General features: G+C 31.6%; 1 long non-coding RNA gene across 2 annotated transcripts; it reads left to right on the top strand.

Annotated features, from left to right (window-relative positions):
* Window positions 1–7,746: 7,746 nt before the first annotated feature.
* On the top strand, window positions 7,747–11,099 carry LOC144547896 (uncharacterized). Of its 2 annotated transcripts, XR_013509177.1 has the most exons (4): window positions 7,747–7,999; window positions 8,431–9,026; window positions 9,774–9,833; window positions 9,918–11,099. It is a non-coding gene; the product is annotated as an uncharacterized LOC144547896 (long non-coding RNA). The 2 variants fall into 2 exon arrangements; XR_013509176.1 differs by lacking the exons at window positions 7,747–7,999; window positions 8,431–9,026 and having other exon boundaries at window positions 9,149–9,833.
* The last annotated feature ends 3,343 nt before the right edge of the window (window positions 11,100–14,442 follow it).

The raw sequence follows: 14,442 nt of genomic DNA on the forward strand, positions 1-14,442 counted from the left end.
TTTAATAAGTTGTATGCGGACTTAATTTTCTAAGAATTTCTTACTTGAAACTGATTTGTTTAATCCAGTCAATAGCCAAATAGCGGAGAACATCAAAACAAAATTTTTGTGAAAAGCAGCATAGCAAATCTCATATAATTTTTTTTTAACAATTAACACTCATATAAATTTTCATATTAAACTAAAAATATACACAAACAAATGTAAATATCAGCTCTCATTTTATACTGACACTACAGCAAAATTAGTCATCTGTGACCGTTTTTAGTGACCGGTTGAGTTGCCGGTCGTTGAAGACTCTCAAAAAAACCCAAAAAAAAATAAATTAAAAGCATCGGAGACGGACTCCTTCTGCGACCGGCGCCTTAGTCTTCTGGAAGACGTAATTGTATTGTAAAATATCCACAAATTACTTAATTGGATTCCCTTTTGAGATTTTTTTGTATATCATATCGGATTAGAATTTTGTTCATTATGAAATATAAAATAATTTTTTAATATAATTTCAATAGAAAAATTCTATTTTATTTTTAAAAATATCATGATTCGTAAATATATCATAACTTGCAAACATCCCTCTAAATTTTTGATGAGTTCACTCCAAATATCATGTCTATGTGTGAATTTATTAGATTCCCTTCAAATTTTGACTATTCCCTCCACAATTATTCAGTTGGCGCCAAATATATTCGGCGACAAAATCATCCAATATGTAAACAACAGCAAGAGTGATCTTCGCTGCACTCAAATTATCAAAATATCATGCAACAAATCACGTTGTCCCATTATATAATTCTTTTAGTATGTTATACAAAAGATCATACTACTTTGTACACATTAAATCTGTGAAGCCACCGACAAATCTGGGAAAAGGAAAGTTGCTTAGAAAGGAAATGAAAATCACCGACGGTTACAAAAAAAAAATAGTCAGTAAATGATCCAACACTGACGGCTCAAAAAAAACAGTCAGTGTTGGTGCTCAACACTAACTGTTTTTAAAGCGTCAGTGTTGAACAACAACGCTGACTGTTATTTAATAATTTTATATAAATGATATTTATCGTTACCTAACAACTAATTTATTTGCACTAAATCCCTTTGTAACTTTAGAAATAAAATTATACAATTAAAGCATCAAACTTTTAATTAAAATAAGTTCAAAAATTGACAATTTAAATTTTAAAGTTTCAAATATGGGTAAGGCTAAGGTGCTATGGGGCATAGAGGGCTACGGTGCTACGGCTCAAAATTCGAGTTTTCAAAATCTAAATGGTCGATCTGAACCGTTTATCTTGTTCTCCCTATTAATATGTGTTTGGAGACCAAATTTTACATTTTTTGAAAAAAATTTACTATTTTTTTAGATAGGTAGAAAATCAAATATCTGAATGGTACAGAATTTTTTAGATCAACTGATTTTTTACCTATCTAAAAAAACAGTAAAAAATTTCCAAAAAATGTAAAATTTGGTCTCCAAACACATATTAATATGGAGAACAAGATGAACGGTTCGGATCGACCGTTTGAATTTTAAAAACTTGAATTTTGAGCCGTAGCACCGTAGCCCTCTATGGAACCCATAGCACCTTAGCCTTACTCTTCAAATGGATAAGGCTAAGGTGCTATGTGATGTGAATTTTACTACACAAGTAATAAATCCTAATTTACGCTCAATTCGGTTGCAAGTGTACAACCTTGTCGAGTAGTACTTAGGGATCGTCTCCACAGGGACAAGTTGGAATATTAAACCTAACCTAACAATTTAATTTAGTAAAAAGAAAGTAAGAAGGTTTTTGTTTGTTTAAAGGGTTGGTTTGATTGTGATTAAACTAAAGTCTTTAAAGCAAAATTAGGTTTTTAACAAGAATGAGAAATTAGAGTTTCTTAGGGTTCCTATCCACTAGTGTTATGACTAATTGGTTTATTAAATTTGTTCTTTTAATTATGAAGACACAATTGGGTGTTGTAGGTACAAAGGGATATCTCTATATTAATACCATCTTTAAATTAGAAGAAACGTCACCTCTCGATACTTGGCTACCCTAATCTAAAGTCATTAAGTTCTTACTGTCCCAATAAATCTAGAAAACTATCTTTCACCTCTCGGTACTTGACACAATTCTCTAAACTATTAGGTAAAGCCCGTATAAGACAAACGTCACCTCTCGGTACTTAGCCTATCAAATACCCTATTCCTTATGGTCTGGACCTAATATTCAATTTCTCAATTGCAAATATCAAATCCTAGGGTTTCATGTGATTTCGATTAAGTCCTCACAATCAATTAAAATAAAGAATAGATCACAACAAAGAACAAGAATATATAAAATAAAACCAACTAAATCATAACAAAAGTTTCAAGTACAACCCTAATCAACCCTAGGAAAGCCTTTTAGCCAGTAATGGCTAAAGCACAAATCAAAAGAATAAAAAAGTTCCAAAGGAAAGAAAACAATAAAACCGGTTGATCAATGGTGTTCTCTTCTTCCTCCTTCTCTCTTCCTTGCTTTTCCTTGCTTTTCCTTGTTTAAAACCCTAGAAATTCTGCCAAAAAAAACGTCCTCAATCTGTTCTACAAGTCCCCCTTTTATACCCCTAGCAAAACCTAAAAATAACTCCCTAAAAATAGCAAATTCGGGCTCTGAACCGACTTATTGTGGGCCGCAATGAGCGGAGGTAGTTAACAGACTGCGTAGAAAAATCTGGAGAGGTTATTGCGGGCCGCAATGAGTGTGTTGGAATGAAAATGCTGTGCTGGAGAAGTTATTGCGGGCCGCAATAAGGTTATTGCGGACCGCAATAAAGGTCCTGGAAATGCTGTATTGAAGATGGTTCTGTCTGAGTTGGTTGCGGCCCGCAATAAATTAATTGCGGTCCGCAATAAAGGTCCTGGAAATGCTGTATTGAAGATGGTTCTGTCTGAGTTGGTTGCGGCCCGCAATAAATTAATTGTGGTCCGCAATAAATGTGAAATCTACTCCATCTTCGTGCTGTCTTGCTCTAGATCACCCGTCTTGCTCCGTTAAGCTCCAAGCACTTGATTACCTACAAAATAAACACAACTAGAGCAGTAACTTGAACTTTTAAACATTTCTAACCTAATTAAATTTAATTCCAACAAAACTTGGCTTAATTTACATAACAAACCCTAGGTTTCAACAGATATCATTTCGGCTTATCACTATGTAGGACCATTTTTTTTTATAATGATCACCAATATTTTAAAGTTCAAAAAAATATATTTTATAATGACTATCGAAATTGTGGAATGTCACACATTTAAATCTAAATTTTTTTTCAAAAAATAAAAAATAAAAATAATATCAAAATTTACCGACTGTTACAAATTGTCCACCTTTAAAAAAAATTTGTCCTCAAAATTCAAAATTCAAACGGGTGATATTCAAATTAAACAAGATATAACAAGCGATAATGATCAGATTAATTTTACCATAATCTTAGATATAAGATGATCATATATGTTATCTCTTGCAAATATATGTACTCAGATTTTTCCATTGAAATAAAATAAGCATAGTAAGGGTGTTTCGCATGAGTTGTTTGTAATTCACTTTATTTTTCATAAGTTGTCAGTAATTACCAATATACTACTAGGGCCAATTAAGATAGTTATTGTAACATCCCGAAAAATTACGAGTCATTATTATTATTTTTATGCTAACAATGCTTTTAGTAATACATAAAAATTATAGATTTTTGATGAAATGTTTTATAATAAATTTTATAGCGTCTCTTAAAATAAAGTTTCCTAACAAATATAATTATTAATATTAATAAATAAAGTATTAGAAATATTATTCCCTAAATTCTCAGATGTGGTGGCTGTACTGATTTCCATTCTTAATAATACAAACTTTATTAATTTCCATTTGATGCCAGTACCGTCACTCGGTTTATTTATGCTTATTTTAATTTGTTAAATTATTAATAACTGACCTTTTCAAATTCTATTAAATGGGCATAAACAATTGCGTAAAATAAATGAAACGACGCTATTATCACGCAACCGCTGCCATATTAACTTACCCCTTTTTAATCTATATATGTTTCTCTATCTAATTGTCTTCTCGGATAAGAAAAACAAAACAAAACCAAACAGAAAAAAATGTCAGAGAAAAGGAGAAACAAAAATAGTAAAGAAAATAAAAGAGAATTTTGTAATCCGTCTGATTAAAATTTTGATCCTACGTCGCGATTAATTTTGTACATCTGACTACAATCTGATTTCAGTTTCTGAAATATCTCGTTATCAGGTAACCAGACTTCTCTATAATCTGTGTTTTCGTTTTGTATGGTTGATTTGGATATTGGCATTGCATATTGGATTATGATGGCAATTTAACGGGATAGCGGGTCTGAGGTTGGAATTTGATTTGTCTGATACACAGGGGCTGCTAGTCGTGGTTGGGACCGATATGCGGGGATTGCTAGTCGCAGTCGGGTTCGATGGTTGAAAATAATGTGACTTGTTTTATGGATAACCTAGATCGACGTGCTATCGTCGATTAAATATGCGTGCATAATTCAATGTGAATTTGTATGGATTAATCCGGCCTATTTGAATGGTTGTTAAATTAAGCCAATTATAGAGAAGCGCGTCGTTAAATAACCGGTTACAGAGCTTTGTAGCTAACTCCGTTTTATTATTTTGTTTTCATTTCTATTGGCGACGTAGGTTGACGGGTCAAGGAAAGATGTGAAGATGCTTATATAATCATGTTTCAGATGGTAAAAATCTGGGGTGTGACATATGGTATCAGAGCATTCGTTCCTCGGACTGTGTTTGGGTCCTTATTTCGTTTGTTATCAATTAATGTCCTATCTGAAATTTGATTTGTTTGTAATTAATTTGATTAACTGTATTCGCTTATTCGAATAAATCTAAATAGATCTCTGGATTTTAAGTTTAGATCTGACTTTATAAAAAAATATTTTTTTTTATATATATATTTTTTTTGAAAGTTATAGTTGTCGGATATGTGATTAAAAAAAAAATTATATGATTAGTTATATATATATTTCCTTTTTATTCTATTTATTTATCTGATTTGATTTTATATAATTATTAATTAAGACGTAACTCGATTTACATATAAAATGATTTGGTTCAAGTTGATTATCCGTTTCTCCGATTAATCTGTATCTGATAAATTCAATTTCATTAATGTCTATTTTGTTTTCTTCGATTCGATTGCCATCTGTTTGAATTTTGCGGACAAAATTCTTTTTGAAGAATGGAAGAATGTAACATCCCGAAAAATTACGAGTCATTATTATTATTTTTATGCTAATAATGCTTTTAGTAATACATAAAAATAATAATAATGACTCGTAATTTTTCGGATGTTACAGTTATCATATTCGAGTATCATGTGTCACTAATTTTTAGTGTCCAACCAATCATCAATATACACTATTTTCCCAGCATGCCACTCATTTGTCTATAGTATTAATAAATAGAAACAATTAATTTAAGAAACTCAATCAAAAATATTAAAAATATCTGCACTGTCTTTTATGTTTCTCCTTGCACAAATAATGAAGAAACGATGAAGAAATATGGACAGAACAATTATATCTAATATGTTTCATCTCCAAAACATTGAAGAAAATAAATAAAGAAATCTTTAAGGGCATAAGTGTCCTTTCATTTTTTTTATTACTATTAGTATGTGTTTTTAATTTATTTAACTGAGAAATTGGTATATTTTTAAAATAGTTATATTTGGATGGGAAAATAACTAATTTTCAAGTTTTAATGAGAAAATATCTAATTTAAAAAAATTATAACAGGCATATATGTAAATTTCTCTTATAAAGAGGTAACCAAAAAACCACAAAACTTTTTGTTTATCGTAGGTTGTCTAAATAAAAAATTGTTCGCAAAAAAAAAAAAAAATCTAAACCCTACAAACGCTGTTCTTAATTTAATTTAATGAATATTAAATAAAAAACTGACCTCGTTGTTGTGAGAAGACATGGAGTCCTAGGGCATTCCCTTTGTCACTGTACTAACTTGTGTTGCCTCTGAGTTATTCTTGTCTTTTCTTACTTCTAATTTCAAAGGACGCTGCATGCTTCAATAATTTTCTAAAATATGTATTTCTGTGGAATTAATTATGACTTTCTTATACATCAGTATTTTATGTGGATTATTTATACAATTAGTTACATTCATGTCTTATGTAACAATAAATGTTGATTGTTTTGTGTGATCACATGCCAACTAATTAAGCGACCACATTATAAATAGCACTACATCGTGTACATTGTTAATTCGTTTTATTTGATATAATTTTTAAAATTATCTCAAGTTACGGACAAAGAATTACAGATTTACGATTTCTCATATTAAACATAATTATTTAGAATAATTATAACAAACCCCCCACTCCCATCCCTCCATTTTTTCCGCACTCTCTCTCTTCCTTAACTATCATATATCCCCCCACTAATTTCCCTAAAAGTTTCCTTTTATCCCCCCCCACTAATTATAAGAAACCCCCCACTCTCATCCCCGCATTAATTATGCATTCCTCTAATAACAATTCCCGCGTTAATTATTGCTTTAAAAACAATCTGCGCATTAATTATACTGTTATCTAATAACAATCACTGTTAATAAATGCTTATCTGTTAATTGATGTTCAAAAAAGTATTTCTCATTATTTCTGAGAAGTATTACCCTTGTAACATAGAATATTTATCCATGTAACATAGAGTATTTATCATTATGTCTGAAATTATTTATCATTGATGTTTTACTGTAAGTTGCAATTATGTCTGAGAAGTATTTATCTATGCAATACAAAGTATTTATCCATGTAACATAAAGTATTTATCATTATGCATGAGAGTATTTATCATTGATATTTTACTGAAAGTTGCAAGTATGCCTGAGAAGTATTTATCCATGTAACATAAAGTATTTATCCATATAATGTAAAGTATTTACCCATATAACATAAAGTATTTATCATTATGTTTCAGAGTATTTATCATTGGGTGAGAGGATTGTTTATTTAATGGTCTCCAGTTGTGCGGGGACGATTAAAAAAAAAATGAAATTTTGTGCGGGAACAATTAATGGATTGATTTATTCTTTCATAAATAGAGATCATTGCATAGGGTTTAATACCTGATAAATTCAAGTTAAATACTTTGATGCTTCAAGTTAAATACTAACAGTTTTTTAAACACTCATTAATGATTGAGCGGTCCCCCCATGTTTAATGGTCCCCAGTTGTGCGGGGACGATTCAAAAAAAAAGGAAATTTTGTGCGGGGACAATTAATGGATTGATTTATTCTTTCATAAATAGAGATCATTGCATAGGGTTTAATACCTGACAAATTCAAGGTAAATACTTTAATGCTTCAAGTTAAATACCCGCAGTTTTTTAAACGCTCATTAATGATTGAGCGGTCCCCCCATGTTTTTTTTGGCAGTATCTGCGGGGATAAATGCGGGGATAAACCTGCGGGGATTGTTATCACTGTCCAATTATTTAACCATAGTGAAATTAATTTATCATATTAAACATAATTATTAATCAATAGTAAATATGTTTCGTAATAATATTATCTGTGTCATAACTGTTGATAATACGACTTACCTTTTTTTCTTCCTGGTTCTTCGATCTCCCCTCTGAAACAAACAAAATTTCCGCACTGGTTCTTCGATCTCTCCCCTGAAAAGAAGTTCCTCTCCGCACAAATTCAAATTGAAAAGAAGAAAGATTCCGAGCAAATTCAAATTGGGAGGACATCGGTTCTTCGATCTCTCCTCAATGGATTTGACAGGTAATTGTCCCGCCATTGCAAGTTCAAATTCAACCGACTCTTCTATCTATATATATCAATCAAATTCGTTAATCTCAAATTGCAGACCTGATTTTTCATTTGCAATTTGCATTTGCACAATTGCCCTCTTCACTCAAACCTGCTGGTGTGGTTCATACCCCCCCTACTGATTACCGGTAAATGAATTTGTAATTTGAAATCAGAGAGAGAGATGCATAGAGAGAGAGATAAAGAGAGGAAGAAGAAGATAGTTTCTAAATGAATTCGTATTATGTCTTATTTAGTATATATAGAAAGATGTCTTAAATGCAAACCCTAATGCAAAAGCCCTTCTCCTATCCGTTCATATGCCAGGTCTTGAATTGAAGCTTTTCTTCAGTAAATCCCTCTATGCATTTTCGTGAATTGAAGCTTTTCTTTTTTATTCTTTGTGGTGCCTTGTAAGGCTTGAAATCCGTTCTTACACATTCCTAGATTGACATGGCCTATAGTGGTAATTTTAGTTTGGAAATTTTCGTGGCTATAATGCAACTCAGATTAGCAGTTTTCTGTTTCAAAATTCTAATTTAAATTTCAATTGATTGTGCACTATGTCATTTTTTACAAGGAGGAAGAAATCATATCTGATATTCACCGTGAAGGCCCGATTGAGATGACACTTCACCTGCTCTTTACCTGCTCATATGCGGCCCAGGTCTGGAATTGCATTTCACTGAAACTGCATTGTCAATTACTGGTACTGGGTCCTTCGGTACAGGAAATATGGTACCTGTCAGAGGTATGTGTAAGAACGGATAATAACTTAACAGTGGGAACATGGATAATTTGTTTTCTATGTGTGATGTGGTCAATTTGGAAATAGCGCGATGCGCTGGTATTCAGGGGAAAGTTGATACCAGTGTACCAGTTAGCAGACAGAGTAGAACAAGAGGTTCAACTTTGGAAAAATAATTGCTGACAGAAGAAGAGGGAAGATGAAAGGCTTTTGAATTCATAGCTTGCTTTTGTTTATTTGTGATTAATGGATTGATTTATAGTTGTTTTATTTGTTGTAGTTAGATAGAAAAAATGACATATACAAAAAAATGATATCAAGTTATTTGACAACTACTGTTAGGGTTATTACATGATATCGGGCACGGCCCGTTCAGCCATCTCTTTGCGCATGGGTTTATGCCCCTGAGCTATTCCAGGGTCAAACTGGTAATTTTCTTTTCTTTTCTTGTCTTTTCTTTCTTTTACTATATACAGTTTTTGAAGTAACTGCTGTCAAAAGCATGAGAAGCAAAAGCTAATGATATCATTGTGCGACTAATTGTGTTGTTGCTCTATGTAATATAAGTGAGGCTATGGTACTATACATAGTGCATATTGGTCCGTACTGTAGATTAATATTTTTGTTTTCAAAGTCAAAATAATCTATCTGAAATCTCCCTATTGTCATATGATCCAAAAGTTGGACTAAATTCTAGCGTGTTTTGGCATGATATCAGATATTTTTGACTGACAGATATTCCATGAAATTGACTTGCTTTGTGCCAATGTCTAAGGTTATTTTGTTTGTTTCTTGATGTGAGAGACATAAATAAATTATGCTTACATGTCAAAGTAAGAGTTTTGTAATTTCAGGGACCGAAATGGCATAAGCGTAAAATTTTGTATACTCTAGGTAGCGTTTGTTTGATATTCTCTTTTTATTTGTGATTATTTTGAACCGAGGATTCATAGTTTTCATAAATAGACTTTTGAGTTTGAAATTTTAGTAGATCTGGTTAATTATCACATTTGGAGATTTTCTTGATAAGAGTATTAGCTTTATGGTGATTTCTAAGTTGCAAGTATAGTTGCCTACTCCTAAGCTATATGTTTGAACTGCTATAAAATGACTTAACCTGGAATTTTAACTGTTGACTAATGACTTACTTGTTCCCGATTTTCAACTTTATGCAGAGAAGTACAATATATGCATGAGTTGAATATGCTCTTCGCAAGATAAGAGAAACATTAGAGGTAAAAAGAGAAACATGCAAGGTCTATCATTTAAGGTTATTATAAGAAATGTACATGAAGAAAATAGTTATTGTAATACTGCAGGTGATACAGTCTTTTGCAACAGAGCACCTAAAGACACCATTAGGCGAACCTATTAAAGAGAGGAAAAACAAAACCGTCGCTGAGTTATGAATTGAAAAGTTCTACAAAAAGAAAACAAATTTGCCGGAGCCAACCCTCGTGAGCTTGTTGAAAGGCTAGAACAGTACTTGGATGTAAGTATTACTGCTTCTTGGTTTTACTAATTCTTATTTTTTGAGCTTGTTATTTGGCAGTGTTGTAGTTTTGCATTATACAATATCGGTCTTGCTATTTGAACATGTAAATCCTTTAGAACAGCCCGAGCATTCATGATGTTTCAATCTTGAGCTTTTTTTGGAGTATTTGCAAAAACATCTACTTAGTAAGGTTAAATCTAGCAAAATGACATAATTGCCTCTTAATTGTTTCCGTTATCTCAACCAAATTTACATATGGCCAGTTCTCTTGGGATCTATATTCAAGACAATTGTTGGCTTTTGTTTGCATTTATCTTAAAAGATGATGGTGTTAGTTTCAATTGAAAAATATATCAGCATTTTTTGTTAATAAAGTAGATATTGGGTTGTCATTTACAAGCATTGCTTTAGAAAGCATTCTCTCTTGTAGTTTTTTTTTTTTTTTTATATTATTAATATTTTTTGCAACATTTGGAAGTCTGGATAGTACTTTCATTTCAGATTTTTCTTAACTGGTACATAACACGTTTTCCTTCAATTTTGTCCCAATAAAACCTGTTATATCAGTCAATCATCAATTTAGTATAAACAAATAGCTTTTTTTTAGGCCAAAATTTGTCTAAATGGACTTCATTGTTGCATATTTGCTCTTTTTTTTCCTGAAAAAAGGAACCTGAGTCTTGATCATGAAATTGAGCCCATTTGTGACCCAATTTTGTCTTGGTAGCATTAATAGTGTTATTGATTGATAATCACCCTTGTTTGTGGTATTCACATAAGAGAAAATTTTGAAGGCTTGCTTGAAAGCAAGTATCCAATTCACACCAATCCCCAACATCTTTTGTTATGAATTGATAGTCTTTGATACTAGAGAGCACTTCATCATACTTAGATTAAGTGAAAAGTAAGCATTTGTATTACTTCGACTTTATTAAGTATTTGATTTGTTTTTAGCATTTTAAAATAATTGAGTCCAATAATTTATTAAATAAACTGTTTTTTTTTGTCAATTTTACAATGCAATATAAGTCTTTTCTATTTATTTTACTTTCAAATAATTTTCTGTTTTGGTTGACTTTTGTAATTTAGACACATCTTGTGTCCTTATAAATGAAAAAGTTTCGAACCTAAGAAACTGGAAAGAAGAAAAGGCACAGGCACAGGCACATCTTGTGTCCTTATAATTTTTGTTGTAATCTTTTTCCTGTTTTGATAACGAAATTTTTTGTAAACTTTTTTCCTGCTTATTTCTTTTCAATATATGGTACGAAATGATTGGAAACTGAAGAATTAGTGTTGTTTAGCAGTTGATGCCCAACACATGACAACTATATTTCACGGTAATTCTTCATGCCCAAGATATCAACTCAATCAAAATTTTGATTTCTATAGATTTTTTCAGCTTCTATTGGAGATTTTGGGAGTTCAGTGGGAAGAAAAAAGCAAGTCAGAAACTCCTGAGGGCTTATTGACTCTCGCCAATGCCATTTGGAGCAAATTTGGTGAGTTAATAACTTTTCTTTTAGTTTCTTATTTCTCAAAATACCTTATAATTGCTTAGGAGTTAGGCTTCTCATGTACTGATTTCTCGAAGTTTCTTAAATTGTCAATATTCATGCTAGGTAAACTCACTTCAGTCAATTCCAGTACAGGAATAGTTTATCATGTAGCATTTATGGACCTTGTCATATTTTGTGGAAAATTACAACTTAAATTTTTAGTTACTGGCTGGGGTGGACTGTCTATTTTTATCATCCATCTCCATCGGACTGTAAATCAAGTAATTTCTTTTTTTTTTTTTGTTATATGAGCTTGGTTTTCTTGCTTTTTTAAATTTGGTAAATGTTATATACAAACTTTGATTTATGATACATGACAATCTAGATTAATTGAGGATGTGTTAAATGCTAAAACTTCTCAATCTAAGAGTTTTTTGTATATATTTATTACGAACTTTAACATGATTGTATCAAATTGTTTTGTAGTATAGACCAATCTGCGCTATGCATAGTACCATAGCCTCACCCATGACAAATTATGAATGAATTTCACCAACCGATGAACTTTTTGCATACATTGGGATGCTGGTTTTTTGCACTGTATAATGTTTTTTTAGGGGAGTGTTTATCATTTTACTAAGAACCCTACTTATGACCCTGAGACGAGATTAATTTCTTGCACTTTTAACCTTACTTCTAAGTCAATCCCAAGCTGGACCTATTCAATTACTATAATTTTAAAAATTATTATGGGTCTAACATACTATAATTTTTAAAAAGTTCAATAACTTTAGTCATGTTTAGATTCTCTATGGAACTAGGGAGTTTAAAGAAAGAACAATAATACCCGAAGATCAAATTGAAAATTAGGCACTAGAAATTTATCATATTGTTTACTAAAAGGCTCAAACTGCTGGTAAGTTGAGAAACGCTGGTTTTCATGGAGAGTTGTTGGCTCGGTGCTGTGCAAGTATTTATGCTTCTTCCCAAGATGATGATGGTGATGATATGTTTAATGATAGTTTTAAGGTGCTGCATTAAAGATACGATGTGGAGTGCCAAATGGTTGCAACAACTGAGTGAGAAGCCTTATTGATGATATGGTTTTAATTTTCTTTTGTTGATACTGTTTTTTTGGTTGTAATTATAACCTTCTTGTTTTAGTGCAAATGTGATCTTGTGCTATGCTTATCAGAAAAAAAAAAAGCCGAGTGAGAATTATGACTTTCATGTGTAATATTTTTTAGTGAAGAAATCAAATAAATATTAATTACATCAAAAAAATGTAAGTACAATAAAGAAAGAAAGACGACACCGGAGCATTAATTGTTTTTTGTCTTGTTTTAATTATGGTTGTTTAATATTTCTACTATTGGTTTCTTTTTTGTTAGTAATGCTGTTTTTGCTTGTAAGAAGTTAATGCTATTTGCTTATTTTTCCCCAAAATAACTCATTTGAATTATCATTTCAACATTTTTCCATTTCACACTGTCCTTTTTTATAGTTTTGTATCTTTTACTATGAGTATATTAATTTAAAAAAAATAAAGTATATTTTGTGATATGGATAATGATATATTTCTTTCATTCTCTAATTAAAAAAATAATTTGGTTCCCATATTAGTTACAAATAAAAAAATAGAATCTATCTTAAGAGGCTTGATTATGAAAATTAACTCTGTATAAAAAATATTAATAGATTTTCAACGAGGCTTGAAATCAACATGGACACAGAGAAAATTACAGCAGTGAAAGGTGCTATATTTTTATTTCATTTTTTTTGTTCAGATATGGGTCTAGGTGAAAATCAACCGTCTTTCTTCTCTTCCAATACGTAGGTAAAGTTAGTTTCAATCGGAGTTAAATAGATAATTATGTAATTAATTTTTAAATTAATCACATTTAAAAAAATGATCAAAATAATATTTCAATCTCCGTTGCAACGCACGGTCACTTGACTAATTATTGTAAATTATCACAATACAGTAACTGTGATACGTGCCATCCTAGAACTGATTAGGATAGTCATCCAAGTCACGTTCTTATGGAAATATTCTCACATTAAACGCGTTTGGAGAAACACTTACCCATCCGATCTCTATATATGGAGAAACGCATTTGGACTTATTTTCATTTGTATAGAAATTTTGCTAACTTTAAAACAAGTTTGTATATTTAAAGTATAAGATTGTATTTATTTAAAAAGTATAAGATTTTGGAGAAAATTAAAATAGCAAATAAATCTCCGTTGCAATGCACAAGCACTTGACTAGTATATATAAATGGAGTACAGTATCAATTCAACATAAATACGTCCAATGAACTATGGGACCCGCATTAATAATAGTCATGAACCGGCGTTTTAGGTGAATTCGGATCCCCTCAGTTTACTTTACTAAGTAGAATTGAATGGGACGGTCCGAAAATGGAATGACACGCATCTCAAAGCACAAATAATCCTTCCCCTCTGTCATTCCGAATCCCGACCGGCTGAGAGTAAATCCTAGACGTCCGTTTCAATTGTGTTGAGTCAGGTACCTGAAAGGATACGGATCCGTTTTAGGTAAGGGCTAATCTCGCCATTTCAGTATGTTAAAAAAGGGAAAAACCTAGGGGCCGGGGCCCTGAGGCGGCTGCTGGACCCCTCTATAGAAAGTTCCAGATAAACTAATTAATACTCTTTAGCTACTTCACTTCACTGAGAGAACGAATCAAGAAACAAACAAGATAGAAGATGCAAATTTTCGTGAAAAATCTAACTGGAAAGACCATCACGCTTGAGGTCGAGGCCAGCAACACCATCTGAAATGTCAAGTCGAAGATCCAAGACAAGGAAGGTATATTCATATAA

Source organism: Carex rostrata, chromosome 32 (assembly GCF_964058835.1).
Source record: "Carex rostrata chromosome 32, lpCarRost1.2, whole genome shotgun sequence".
Classification (NCBI taxonomy): Eukaryota; Viridiplantae; Streptophyta; class Magnoliopsida; order Poales; family Cyperaceae; genus Carex; species Carex rostrata.